The sequence below is a fragment of the Pan troglodytes genome, chromosome 1 (assembly GCF_028858775.2).
Source record: "Pan troglodytes isolate AG18354 chromosome 1, NHGRI_mPanTro3-v2.0_pri, whole genome shotgun sequence".
In the NCBI taxonomy this organism is placed as follows: Eukaryota; Metazoa; Chordata; class Mammalia; order Primates; family Hominidae; genus Pan; species Pan troglodytes.
Window position 1 is genome coordinate 121556393 of NC_072398.2, and position 14147 is coordinate 121570539.

General features: G+C 40.9%; 1 protein-coding gene across 2 annotated transcripts in view; it reads right to left on the minus strand.

Moving 5' to 3' along the window:
* GSTM2 (glutathione S-transferase mu 2) overlaps positions 1-14147 on the minus strand; it is a 295697-nt gene that overhangs the window by 29454 nt on the left and 252096 nt on the right. The gene's annotated exons all lie outside the window — the stretch shown is intronic.

The following is a 14147-nucleotide window of genomic DNA, read 5'->3' on the forward strand; positions in this document are numbered from 1 at the left end:
CCATCCCAGTATATCAGAAGGTGGCTATATTTGGAGATAGAGACTTTTAAGAGGTAACTAATGTAAAATGAGGTCACATGTCTGGGTCCTAATCCAATATCACTGGTGTCCTTATTTGAAGAGGAAATTTAGGTACAGACATACATGTGCACAGAAAAAAGTCCATGAGAAGACAAGATGAGAAAATGACTATCTAAAAGCCAAGGAGAGAAATTTCAGAATAAAATTAACACATCTGATGCCTTGACCTCACACTTCTAGCCTCCAGAACTGTGAGAAAATACATTTCTGTTGTTTAACTCATCCAGTCTGCAGTAATTGTTATAACAATCCTAGCAAAGTAATATAGGAAGTATATATATATATATATATATATACACACATACATATATATACACATATTTGTGTGTGTGTGTGTGTGTATATATATATATATATATGATAGAGTAGATAGATAGAGACATATACAGTCATCCCTCAGTATTAGTGGGGTATTGGATTCAGGAGCCCTGCATATACCGAAGTCTGCACATACTCAGGTCCCACAGTCAACCTTGCAGAGCTCACATATGAAAAGTTGGCCCTCCACATATGTGGGTTTCACGTCCCACAAATACTATATTTTCAATCTGTATTTGGCTGAAAAAATCCACCTATAAGTGGACTCACACAGTTTAAACCAGTGTTATTCAAAGGTCAACTGTTGATATATAGATATATAAATGTCTCATATGTATAGAGCAAGCGGGAGAAAAAATCTCTAATCTCTCTTCCTTCCTGCTCTTTTTGGATTGCAAACTCTTCTCTCATAAGTACAAAAAGTAATGTTAACAAAGTAAAGAGAATTGGAAATAGTAGTGTTTTTGACCACTAGTGTTTTGTAATTTTAGAAAAAAAATTACTGAAATGTAACTTTTTATTTATATTGAGATGTTTTGACTCATACTCCAATCATACAGAAATAATAGATAAAATATGAAAAAGACTTCTTTTTACATACATAGCTGGATTAAAATATTAGAAATAATTTTCTTCCCTCAAAGGATCCCCTATTTAATAAACGGTGCTGGGAAAACTGGCTAGCCATATGTAGAAAGCTGAAACTGGATCCCTTCCTTACACCATACACAAAAATTAACTCAAGATGGATTAAAGACTTAAATGAAAGACCTAACACCATAAAAAACCCTAGAAGAAAACCTAGGCAATACCATTCAAGACATAGGCATGGGCAAAGACTTCATGACTAGAACACCAAAAGCAATGGCAACAAAAGCTAAAATAGACAAATGCGACCTAATTAAACTAAAGAGCTTCTGCACAGCAAAAGAAACTCTCATCAGAGTGAACGGGAATCTAAAAAATAGGAGAAAAGTTTTGCAATATACCCATCTAACGAAGGGCTAATATCCAGAATCTACAAAGAACTTCAACAAATTTACAAGAAAAAAACAACCCCATCAAAAAGTGGGCAAAGAATATGAACAGACACTTCTCAAAAGAAGACATTTATGCAGCCAACAGACACATAAAAAATGCTCATCATCGCTGGTCATCAGAGAAATGCAAATCAAAACCACAATGAGATACCATCGCATGCCAGTTAGAATGATGATCATTAAAAAGTCAGGAAACAACAGATACTGGAGAGGATGTGGAGAAATAGGAATGCTTTTACACTGCTGGTGGGAGCGTAAATTAGTTCAACCATTGTGGAAAGCAGTGTGGCGATTCCTCAAGGATCTAGAACTAGAAATACCATTTGACCCAGCGATCCCATTACTGGGTGTATACCCGAAGGATTATACATCATGCTACTATAAAGATGTATACATGCACACATATGTTAATTGTGGTGCTATTCACAATAGCAAAGACTTGGAACCAACCCAAATGTCCATCAATGATAGACTGGATTAAAAAAATGTGGCACATATGTGCCATGGAATACTATGAAGCCATAAAAAAGGATAAGTTCATGTCCTTTGCAAGGACATGGATGTAGCTGGAAACCATCATTCTCAGCAAACTATCACAAGGACAGAAAACCAAACACCGCATGTTCTCACTCACAGATGGGAGTTGAACAATGAGAATGCATGGACACAGGGTGGGGAACATCACACACTGGGGCCTGTCAGGGGGTGGGGGGCTGGGGGACAGATAGCATCAGGAGAAATACCTAATGTAAATGACAAGTTGATGGGTACAGCAAACCAACATGGCACATGTATACCTATGTAACAAGCCTGCATGTGGTGCACACGTACCCTAGAACTTAAGATTAAAAAAAAAATTTCTTCCCTCATGAGGTACAAAGCCAAGCATTACACTGGGGCCATGATAGTCCGGGTTGCTGAAAGATTTAGATCTAAAGACTGAAAATTGGGATATATATTGAGAGAGAGAGAGAACAAATGGTAACCTAAATTTAATAAAATAATAATAGACAAATTAGGGTAACAGGCATATGAGTATTTTTTGTTCTAACAATTCTTTTATTTTCAAACTTATCTATAATCTTACATTTATTTCCCAATAAAAAGGATTTTAAGTTAAAAAAAGAAAGTTTTTCTGTAGTAACATTTTCACAACTAGGGCCTTTAAGGCTGAGGAAATACTCCAAGCTCTGAGCAAACTCAGTAAGTATAAATCCATATGTAGACATACCACAGTAAAATGCAAGATACTAAAGACTAATACAATATTTTCAAATCAACCAGAGATGGAAGGCAGATTACCTGCAAAGGAAGGACAATTACTTTATCACAGACTTCTCTTCATCAACGAGAACAGACAATACAGGAATAACATCTCCCAAGTTGTGAGGGAGAATAACAGATGACATGAAATTCTATGACCAAATAAAGCATAATTCAATGGGCAGCAGTTAACAGAATTAAGCTGTTTCCAGACATCTATGGAGAGATTTAACTCAAAGATGTCACTGTAAATTTGATTGTTGAGATGTAGTAATGGATACTTGGTAAAGTTATTGAATTAGTTAAAAGATCTTCAAAGCTTAGGTCATGTATCTTCATTAAACACATGGTGCTTTGCATTTACTAAAGAAGGGCTTCTGTTTCCTCTCCAAATAAATCATTGCGACCTTAGCACCCCAAGTGTAAAAACCTCTTTTATTTCTATTCTTGATCTCTAGTCCCTGCTTATGTGTATGCATAAATGCATGACACCGTGCTTCTCTTTTAGTTATTTATTTCTAGAGATCATGTCTTTGAAAATCATTATATTCCCAGCAACTATTTAGAGTGGTACTAAGCTAACTTGGTTTATGGTGTCAACCGCATAGCAGTTATTTGATTGGCCCATTCCTTTATAAAATATTTTATGCTTAGATGATGAACTCTACATAAATTCAGCCAGGAGAATGTTTTCCTTGGCAATCTCTGGGAGATTACAAATGTTACTTTTTTTTTTTTTTTTTTTTTTTTTTTTGAGATGGAGTCTCGCTCTGTCTCCCAGGCTGGAGTCCAGTGGCGCGATCTCGGCTCACTGCAAGCTCCACCTCCTGGGTTCACGCCATTCTCTTGCCTCAGCCTCCCGAGTAGCTGGGACTACAGGTGCCCACCACCATGCCCGGCTAATTTTTTTGTATTTTAGTAGAGACAGAGTTTCACCGTGTTAGCCAGGATGGTCTCGATCTCCTGACCTCATGATCCGCAAGCCTCGGCCTCCCAAAGTGTTGGGATTAGGAGGCGTGAGCCACCGTGCCCGGCCTACAAATGTTACTATTAACTCCTCCTTCTGCTAAGAAATAAACCAAAATAAAATTATTCACAAATATAACTGTTTTGATCATGCTTTCAGATGATATGTAAGGTAGCCCACAGAAGGTAAGTAATATTCAGGGGAAATAAATTATTACTTAAGAGTGGGTGCTGAGAAAAAGAAATGTGTGAAGTGTGAGGTAGGAAGTATGTGAGAAAAGCTAGGGCACAGTTGTGTCTTATATTTTTGTTAAAATCTGCCTGTTAAGACTTCCTGATTAGGTAATGGGAATGATACAGTAAAATACTCTTCCTCAGAGTGTCTGACACCATTGTGATAACTTACTACATAAAAGTACAAGTTACATTATATAAAAAGACAGAATGGCCTGGCTCAGTGGCTCACGCCTATAATCCCAGCACTTTGGGAGGCTGAGGCAGGTGGATCATCTGAGATCAGGAGTTCGGGACCAGCCTGGCCAAAAGGATGAAACCCTGTCTCTACTAAAAATACAAAAAATTAGCCAGGCATGGTGGCAGGCACCTGTAATCCAAGCTACTCAAGGGGCAGAGGCAGGAGAATCGCTTGAACCTGGGAGACGGAGGTTGCAGTGAACTGAGATTGTGCCACTGCACTCCAGCCTGGGCAACAAGAGCGGAAACTCCGTCCCCCCCCAAAAAAAATGACTCCAAGAAACTGAGGTTTCTAGATGAGGGTTACACAATGTGGATCTAAAAGCAACAGGGAAAGGAAAAGGATTTGGGCCTAGAATGTGGGGAAATTTTAGATGCTGCAGAAAGCCTTCTGGTGTCTTTCTAGAATGGCTGGATTTTGGTTAAGGCAAAGAAGAAGTAACTTTTCATGGAGAACAGTAGCATACAGGAGTGCGGATGGTTTGATCATTTAAGGCAGGGATGTGAGGTTTGATGGAATATGTTGATAAAAAGATTCTTTCCTTGGCCAACTTTAGTCAGGCTTCTAAATCTAAATTTGTATGTCTTCTTTTGAGAAATGTCTACTGAGATCTTTTGCTCATTTTTTATTGGATTATTAAATTTTTTTTTCCCTATAGAGTTGTTTGAGCTCCTTATGTATTCTGGTTATTAATCCCTTGTGGGATGGGTAGTTTGCAAATATTTTCTCCCATTCTGTGGGTTGTCTCTTCACTTTGCTGACTGTATTTTCTCTGCAGAAGCTTTTTAACTTGATGTGATCCTACTTGTCCATTTTTGCTTTGGTTGCCTGTGTTTGTGGGATATTGCTCAAGGAATTTTTCCGCAGACCAATGCCCTGGAGATTTTACCCAATGTTTTCCTATAGTAGTTTCATAGTTTGAGGTCTTAAATTTAAATCTTTAATCCATTTTGATTTGATTTGTGGATATGGTGAGAGATAGGGGTCTAGTTTCATTCCTCTGCATATGGATATCTAGTTTTCGCAGTATCATTTATGGAAAAGCCTGTCTTTTCCCCAGTATATGTTCTTGGCATCTTGTCAAAAATGAGTTCACTGTAGGTGTGTGGATTTGTTTCTGGGTTCTCTATTCTGTTCCATTGGTCTATGTGTCTGTTTTTATGCCAGTACCTTGCTGTTTTGGTTACTATAGCTCTGTAGTATAATTTGAAGTCAGGTAATGTGATTCCTTCAGTTTTATTCTTTTTGCTTAGGATAGCTTTGGCTATTCTGGGTATTTTGTGGTTCAATATATTTAGGATTGTTTCTTCTATTTCTGTAAAGAATGCCATTGGTATTTTTGTAGGAATTGCATTGAATCTGTAGATTTTTTGGGGTAGTATGGACATTTTAACAAGATTTAGTCTTCCAATCCATGAACGTGGAATATTTTTCCATTTTTTGGTGTCTTCTTCAATTTCTTTCAATTGAGACCAATTTTGAAAGACATTCTGGTTAAAATGGTATCAAAGCTGGGCATGGTGGCTCATGCCTGTAATCCAAGCACTTTGGGAGGCCGAGCTGGGCAGATCACAAGGTCAGGAGATCAAGACCAGCCTGGCCAACATAGCAAAACCCTGTCTCTACTAAAAATACAAAAACTAGCTGGGTGTGCTGGCATGTGCCTGTAGTCCCAGCTACTCCGGAGGCTGAGGAAGGAGAATCACTTGAACCTGGGAAGTGGAGGTTGCAGTGAGCTGAGACTGTGCCATTGCACTCCAACCTGGGTGACAGAGTGAGACTCCATCTCCAAAAAATAAAATAAAATAAATAAAATAAAATAAAATAAAATGGTATCAAACAGTATCTCATGCTACAGAGAAAACTTTCGTGAAAGGAATAGTCAATCAATGAGACAAACTTCATGTCTTATTTTAAGAAATTGCTACAGCCACCCCAGCTTTCAGCAACTGTGACTGTGATCAGTCAGCAGTCATCAATATTATGGCAAGATCCTCCACAAGCAAAAAAATTACAACTCCCTGACAGCTCAGATGATCATTAGCACTTTTTAGTAATAAAGCATCTTTTAATTAAGGTATGTTCATTTTTTTCTAGACATAATGCTGTTGCACACATAGTAAACTACAGCATAGTATAAACATAACCTTTATATGCACTGCAAAACCAAAAAAAAAAATGTGTGTGACTGGCTTTATTGTGATATTTGTTTTATTTCAGTGGCTGAAACTCAACCAACAATATTCCCAAGGTATGCCTGTTCAGTCACATTCTGAGGTACTGGGGTTTAGGACTTCAATATATGAATTTGGAGACACAATTCAGCCATAACAACACAATATAAATATTTTTCTGGACTTACCTGGGACTTCCCATGATGGGCATTTAGCACACAGTAGGAAATAGCTTTGTTGACCATTTTTCCACTACATCATCATGGCGAGAGGCAGCAGGAGAGACCTGACAGCACTCTGAGCTTGCTCTCTGCTGCTGTGGGGCCAGGATCTTCTGCGGCTATGGGCCTCCAGTCCCACTCAGCAAATAAATGAGCCATATTCCCTTTGGGTTTGAAATGCTTTTTTGTAGGAAAGGAGTAATCAAATACTTAACAGCTACTAACTGTTAAGTATTAACAGGGAGAAACAGGTGTGCATGGGCTGTGGGCATTTGTCTCTGTTTACATTTGTAAGTGTCTTCTGGAACAGCCCATCCAGGCCCTTTAAGAAGCTTTCACCAGCTAAAGGAAAAACTACCAACAGGGAGGCCAGGTCACTTTTCTTCCAAATTCTTCCCAAAGTATTTACTTTCATCTGCTGGGAAAAGACCTCAACAAACATTTATCAAGGACCTCTTTTGTGCCTGAGGCTGTGCTGGGTCTGGAAGGAATGTACTGCTTCACTGGGCCTGTTTAGTAAATACAGACATTGCTCAACCAACAAGGAGGAGAGAGAGTCCGTGGGTTCAGGAGCTGGGAATTCACTTGTGCCAGCAGAATGGAGGAGGGCCCTGGTCAGGAAGATAGGTTACTTGGTGCTGCTATGTTATTTTTTATTTTGCCTCTTTACGGATGTAAGGAAGAGACATGCCCACGTTACCTGCGAGCCATCTCTCAGTGGCACAGAATCCCATCCTCTCAACATTGCTGCGTCCCAGTGCTTCCAAGGTGGTGGGGGTGAGGAGAGGGTTCAGTGCTTTTCATGGAATCTGGATTTCAACTTAAGGCCAATAGATTTACCCTCTTTCTGAATGTCTAGAATTTATCCTAGCAGAGGATCTAGCTGTGTCAATTTACCCTTCTCCAAAACGGAGCTCTGCTATCTGCCAGAAGCAAAGGACATTTGTTGTTTTTGCCTGCCCAGCTTACCTCCCACTTCTCTTGGAAATAAAACCACACTTTCCTTCCTGGAACCCATTCTGTGGTTCAGGTGGGGCTGACCTCACCTCCCCCAATGCAGGGAAGGTGCCCTGTCCTTAGTCTAGCCAATAGGAGTAGCTCTCTAGCCCTTGTCACAGTGATTGGCACAGAGCTGGGCATATGACTCAAGCACAGCCAAACACAGCCTGCTTCAGGCATTGATGTGGCAGCCACAGGAGAGCAGTTCTGCCCTCCTCTTGGATAACATGCTGTAAGGATGGCTTGGAACTGCTTGCAGCCATCTTCTCCAGTGGTACAGGGGCACAGAGGACACTTTCATCATCTGGAGAAAATGAAGCCAATGTACAAAGAGAAATCGCAGAGAGATGGAAAGCTAAAGGCAACCTTAAAGACAATCTTTGAGCCTCTGGATCCATCTCTTCTCAGGAGCTAATACATTTCCTATGTTGCTTATACTCCTTTGAGCTGGGTTTCTGTCACTGGGATTGGAAAACTGACTGTTGCAGCAACAGGGTTTTGTACTGAGCCTCCTCAGAGACAGTCAGCATTTCTCATGCTTGGCCCATGGTGTTTACCCTTGGCTGGAGCCCTGATTCTCATTAAACTAATTACGGGCAGAGTATGAGGACTACATTCACTCAGAGATCAGGGCACAAAGCATTGCAACTTTATGCAGAGATTACTGCTGAGGACCACTCCCCTTGGAAGTAAGCTGTGGACTAGAGAGTCATTTCACACTTAAACCCTTCCCTCTATGTCTTTGGCCTTTAAACTCTGGTTTCTATTCTTTACTTTCTGAGTGTGTATTTTCAAATCACCCCTTGGGGAGGGGTCTCAGGAATATCCCAGGCTCCATATCAAATGCAGGAAGGTATTTACCATGCATGACAGGTTTCCTATAGTTCTTTGGACTGCAGAGGAGTACTGCACTGCACGCATGAGCATGGGTGGTGGGGTCAGATGGAATGAAGATCTTTGGCTTTGAGGCAGTGTAACCTGTCTGCCTTCCTCTGTCATTGTGAGTTCCTCAATTCACATTACTGTCAACCTCTCCCTATGTCTCCAAATTACCCTGTGGTCCACTGGCCATTTTATATGCACGTCATTCTAGCCTCAGAACATGCCAGTTCCCTTCCCCTAATGTCTTATTGCCTGTATGAATCTAAACTTGAGGGAGTCTACTGGATTATCTTGCCCACGACCATAGCAGTTTTGTTTGTTTGTTTGTTTTGAGACAGAGTCTCACACTGTTGCCTGGGCTGGTGTGCAATGACACAATCTCGGCTCACTACAACCTCTGCCTCCCGGGTTCAAGCGATTCTTCTGCCTCAGCCTCCGTAGCTGGGATTACAGGTGCCTGCCACCACGCCTGGCTAATTTTTTGCATTTTTAGTAGAGATGGGGTTTCACTATATTGGCCAGGCTGGTCTCAAACTCCTGAACTTGTGATCTGCCTGCCTCAGCCTCCCAAAGTGCTGGGATTACACACGTGAGCCACCATGCCCGTCCAACCATAGCAGTTTACATGTGGGTTTGGTTTGGGACTGAGAGTCAAGATCCACTGAGGGGCATGGCTTCTCTTCCAGTATTTACTTTTGTTTGCAAATGAGTACATATTCCGACTCCGACTCCGAAGTCTTATAAAGCTTTTCTAACTCAATTTTCAGAGGTAACAATAGACTCAACCTGAACATTTGATTGACAGTATCCTCTGCTTCCTTTTGCACAGGGTACTTGTGTCGTTTCTCCTCCTCTAAGTAATTGTAGCAGCTTTGGTTTCTCTCTTTGCTATGTGACACAGCATGAAGGTTTCGACAGGAGTTTAACTATTACCCTTTAATGTTTTTGTTGTGTTACTGTCAAATTGTGTCTTCTTAAAGGTTGCTTCCTGTCCTTTCTTAGGAGCAGGAAAAAAAAAAGTGGCTGTGTGTCTTATGCCCTATCTGTATAAAATGCCTTTCATTATTGATAAAGATACACTATTCCAGGAGACTCACCTATTTAACCAGGTCAAGAGCTGGAAACCTTTCTCCAGTCTGTGTTCTATAAACCTTGTAACAAAAATAGCAATTCTTGAGGCCTGCATCATCTAGGTTCAGCTTTTCAGAGGCAACACTTTAAATTGTTTCAGCTGGTAATGTTCTAGGACTGTACCTCCATATCTCTATAACACAGATGTATGGGTTTTTTTTATTAGGCATTATCCATGGACTTTTCATTATGAAAGATGAAGATTTCTGCCCTAACCCCACAGCCCTGATCCCCACCACACACAACTGTCTTCTGAGGTGGGGATAGGGTGACCCTCTCCATATATATCATGAATATCATAATTTTGTAAGATCATTAGTCAATAGTTACATTAGTATAACTGTAAGTGCTTTTCGCAGCTGAGCCATTTTGCGTTTTATAATTATTTTTCTGTTTCTGCACAACATTGTTTTTCTTGGAGTTAATAATTCTCTTTTTAAAAATATTTGCTTAATTTAGGATGATCAATAATGCATTCCAAAGTCTCTCCAGGTTACATGTATCCTCTCAAAACATTCAGGCAAATTAAGTGTCCTATTAAGGATTCCTTTTTTTTTTTTTTTTTTTTTTTTTTTGAGACAGAGTGTTGCTCTGTCACCCAGGCTAGAATGCAGTGGCGCATCTCAGGTCACTGCAGCCTCAACCTACCAGGCTCAAGTGATCCTCCCACCTCAGCCCCCAAAGTAGCCGGGACTACAGCTATGCACAACCATGCGCGGCTTGTTTTTTTTTTTTTTTTTTTTTTTTTGAGACGGAGTCTCACTCTCTCACCCAGGCTGGAGTGCAGTGGCACTATCTCAGCCCACTGCAACCTCTGCCTTCCAGGTTCAAGCAATTCTCCTGCCTCAGCCTCCTGAATAGCTGGGATTACAGGCGCGTGCCACCACACCTAATTTTTGTATTTTTAGTAGAGATGGTGTTTCACCATATTGGTCAGGCTGGTCTCGAACTCCTGACCTTGTGATCCACCTGCCTCTGCCTCCCAGAGTGCTGGGATTACAGATGTGAGCCACCGCGCCCGGCCTAAGTTTTTGTATTTTTTGTAGAGACGGGGTTTCGCGATGTTGCACAGGCTGGTCTCGAGCTCCTGAGCTCAAGTGATCCGCCCACCTAGGCCTCCCAAAGTGTTGGAATTACAGGTATGAGCCACAGTGCTCTATTAAGGATTCTTAATGAAATCTTGGAGCCTTCTAATCTGCTCCAATCTGGACTGGTTGTTCTCTGGGCCTCCTGCGTACCTGTGGACTTCATTTTCTGTGAGATCATTCTAGGCATTCCCTTTAACTCCCTCTTGTGTTAGGCCCCATGTCATCTTTTTTGATTTATTTGCTCAATTTGGTAGAACCCATTTTCCAGTAGTATTGTAGAAACTATTTATTTATTTATTTATTTTGAGGTGGAGTTTTGCTCTTGTTGCCCAGGCTGGAGTGCAATGGCGTGATCTCGGCTCACTGCAACCTCCGCCTCCCGTGTTCAAGCGATTCTCCTGCCTCAGCCTCCTGAGTAGCTGGGATTACAGGCATGCGCCACCACGCTGGCTAATTTTGCATTTTTAGTAGAGACGGGGTTTGTCCATGTTGGTCAGGCTAGTCTTGAGCTCCCCACCTCAGGTGATCTGCCCGCCTCACCCTCCCAAATTGCTGGGATTATAGGCATGAGCCACCATGTTTGGCCAGAAATAATTTTTAATTTTCAACTTCTTTTGTTTCTTTTCTTCTTATTAGCATCCCGTTCTTGTTTTATGGATGACATATCTTGTTTTTCTTCAACAATTTTCTAATTTTTCTTGAAAATTTTTTTCCTTGTGGACATTGTTGCTCATCCCTATAATCTCAGCACTTTGGGAGGCTGAGGGAGGAGAATCACTTGAGCCTAGGAGTTCAAGACTAGCCTGGGCAACATAGCCCATGTCTAGAAAAAATTTAAAAAATTAGGCTGGGCAAGGCTCACACCTGTAATCCTAGCACTTTGGGACGCTGAGGCAGGAGGACTGCTTGAGTCTAGAAGTTCAAGACCAGCCTGAGCAACATAGTGAGACTTTGTCTTCACAAAAAATTTAAAAAATTAGTTGAGTGTAGTAGTGTACACCTGTAGTCTTAGCTATTTTGCAGGCTTAGGTGGGAAGATCTCGTGAGCCTGGGAGGTTGGGGCTCCATGAGACGTGACTGTGCCACTGCACTCCATCCTGGGCAACAGAGTGAGACCCTGTCTAAAATTTTTTTTTTTTCCTTTTGAACTGGTCAGATTGTTTAGAGCTATGTTTTTCAAACTGCAGGTCTAGACCTATTAGGAGATAATAAAATAAATTTAGTGGTCATGAGGAGCATTTCTTTTGAGACAGAATGTCACTCTGTCACCTAGACTGGAGTGCAGTGGTACGATCACAGCTCACTGCAGCCTCAACCTCCCAGGCTCAAGTGATCCTCCCACCTCAGCCCCCAGCTACAGGCACATGCCACCACACCCAGTTAATTTTTTTTATTTTTTGTGGAGGTAAAGTTTTGCCATGTTGCCCAGGCTGGTCTCAAACTCCTGGGCTCAAGTGATCTTCCTGCCTCAGCCTCCCAAAGTGTTGTGATTATAGGCATGAGCCACCACTCCTGGCCCACATTTCTTTTTTAAGTGAAACAGAGCAGTAGATATCAAAATGCCTTGCCCATAGTAGTGATGAGTGGTTTTTTTCCTGAAATTTTGTTTCTGTTATGTATTTATATTTATTTGTGGGTTTTAGTTATGAAATCAAATGTATTCCTTACTGTGGCTTTTGGTCAAAAAGTTTGAAAAACATTGCTCAGGAGAAAACTGCCTCTTCTCATTTCATTCCGGGAGGGTATTTCTGGCTGCTGGCTTCTGAGAGCTGAGTAGGGAAAGAAGGCTGAGGTTCTTAACATTTGGTTTGTAAATTTTTACATATTTATCCCGTTTTCAGTACATTATTCCTGCCTTAGACTGTGCTTGGTGTCCCCAATCCAAAGACGCTCTATTTTACGGTCTCCAGAGAATAAGCCTGGAGTCTTCCACGGGAGTGGGGGAGGTGCAGTCATCTAGCTTTACAGCATAGGGGAGGGGATCTGGGAATCTGTTTCTTAAACATTGAACCATCTTGCAATTTTTAGCTCCTTGTTCATTTCCATTTCCAGAGGTCCTTGTTGCCGCCATTTCCTTTTTTGAGGTCCTGTGATAAAAATCAGGTTGTTTCTTTACTTTCTTTACTGCTGGTTTAGGATTTGGATTACCCAGGTATCACTAACCTATCTTCTTTTTAGCTTCAAAGTTTTGTTGCTGTGTCTTCTCCCACTCTCTGTTATAGTGGATTTATGCCTTTTTAGAAGTCCTTTAATCTTACATCAATAGACTTAAGGAAGGCGTGGAACTAATGTTATGTCTTTAGTCTGCACCTTTAACTAGAAACATGAGCATTCATTTTTATTTATTTATTTTTTGAGATGGGGTCTCACTCTGTTGTCCAGGCTGGAATGCAATGGCGTGATCTTGGCTCACTACAACCTCTGCCTCCCGGGCTCAAGCAGTCCTACCGTTTCAGCCTTCCGCGTAGCTGGGAGTACAGGCATACGCCACCAAGCCTGGCTAATTATTGTATTTTTTATAGAAACAGGGTTTCACCATGTTGCCCAGGCTGGTCTTGAACTCCTGGACTCATGCAATCTGCCCACCTCAGCCTCCCAAAGTGCTGGGATTACAGGCATGAGCCACCATGCCCAACCTGAGTACTCATTTTTTTACATAAAATTTTTTGACAGTTCATCTCCTGTAGTTATGCAGGTATCCACTGATTAAGAAAATACATGACAAAAAGCTGGTGTACATTTAATAACACTTCTAAATAAAGTCACAACTCAACACATTTGAAAAATAATATATATGTGTGTGAAATGATCATTGAGTGTGCAGACATGTTAAGCAAGTTATACATAAAGATTCATGGGATTCTTTGGAACTCTTTGCAATGCTCACACTTGGCAGTGATTACTTTGTAGAAATAACTAAATATAATGGAATTCAAAGCAGAAAGCATAGTCATGGAAGGCTTTGATGAGTGGAATTTGGATTGGGGGAAGGAAGAATGTATTCCAGGGGAGACAGCATGAGCAGAGGGGTGCAAGGGTAGGAGATAATGTGGCTTGAGCCAGTGGGCTGGGCTATACCTGAGGGATTTTGTTGGAGAATAACGAGTAGTGAAGTTGGAAGGGAAAAGTGGCATCAGGATATGAAGGCTCTGGAAGTTTATTTGGATATATTATAGGCAGTATAGGGTGATGTTAATTCTTGAGAGAAGAAATATAATGATAATAGCATTTTATTAGATCAGTCAGGTTATAACATTAGAGATACATTGAGAGAGATTAAAGATGAGAGAGGCTATTGAAGTATCTAGGCATGGAATATGAATAACATTTGTTCATATTTGGCAGGCACCATTTTAAGCATTTTATAATATATAATGTGTTTACCCTTCTTATTATTATTGTCATCCTCATTTTGCAGGAAATGGGCATAGAGGAGTAGACGACTGGGAGTTACGTAGAGATAGAGATGAATTCCAGGTATATTGTGGACTTCTAGCGACCTTAAATAA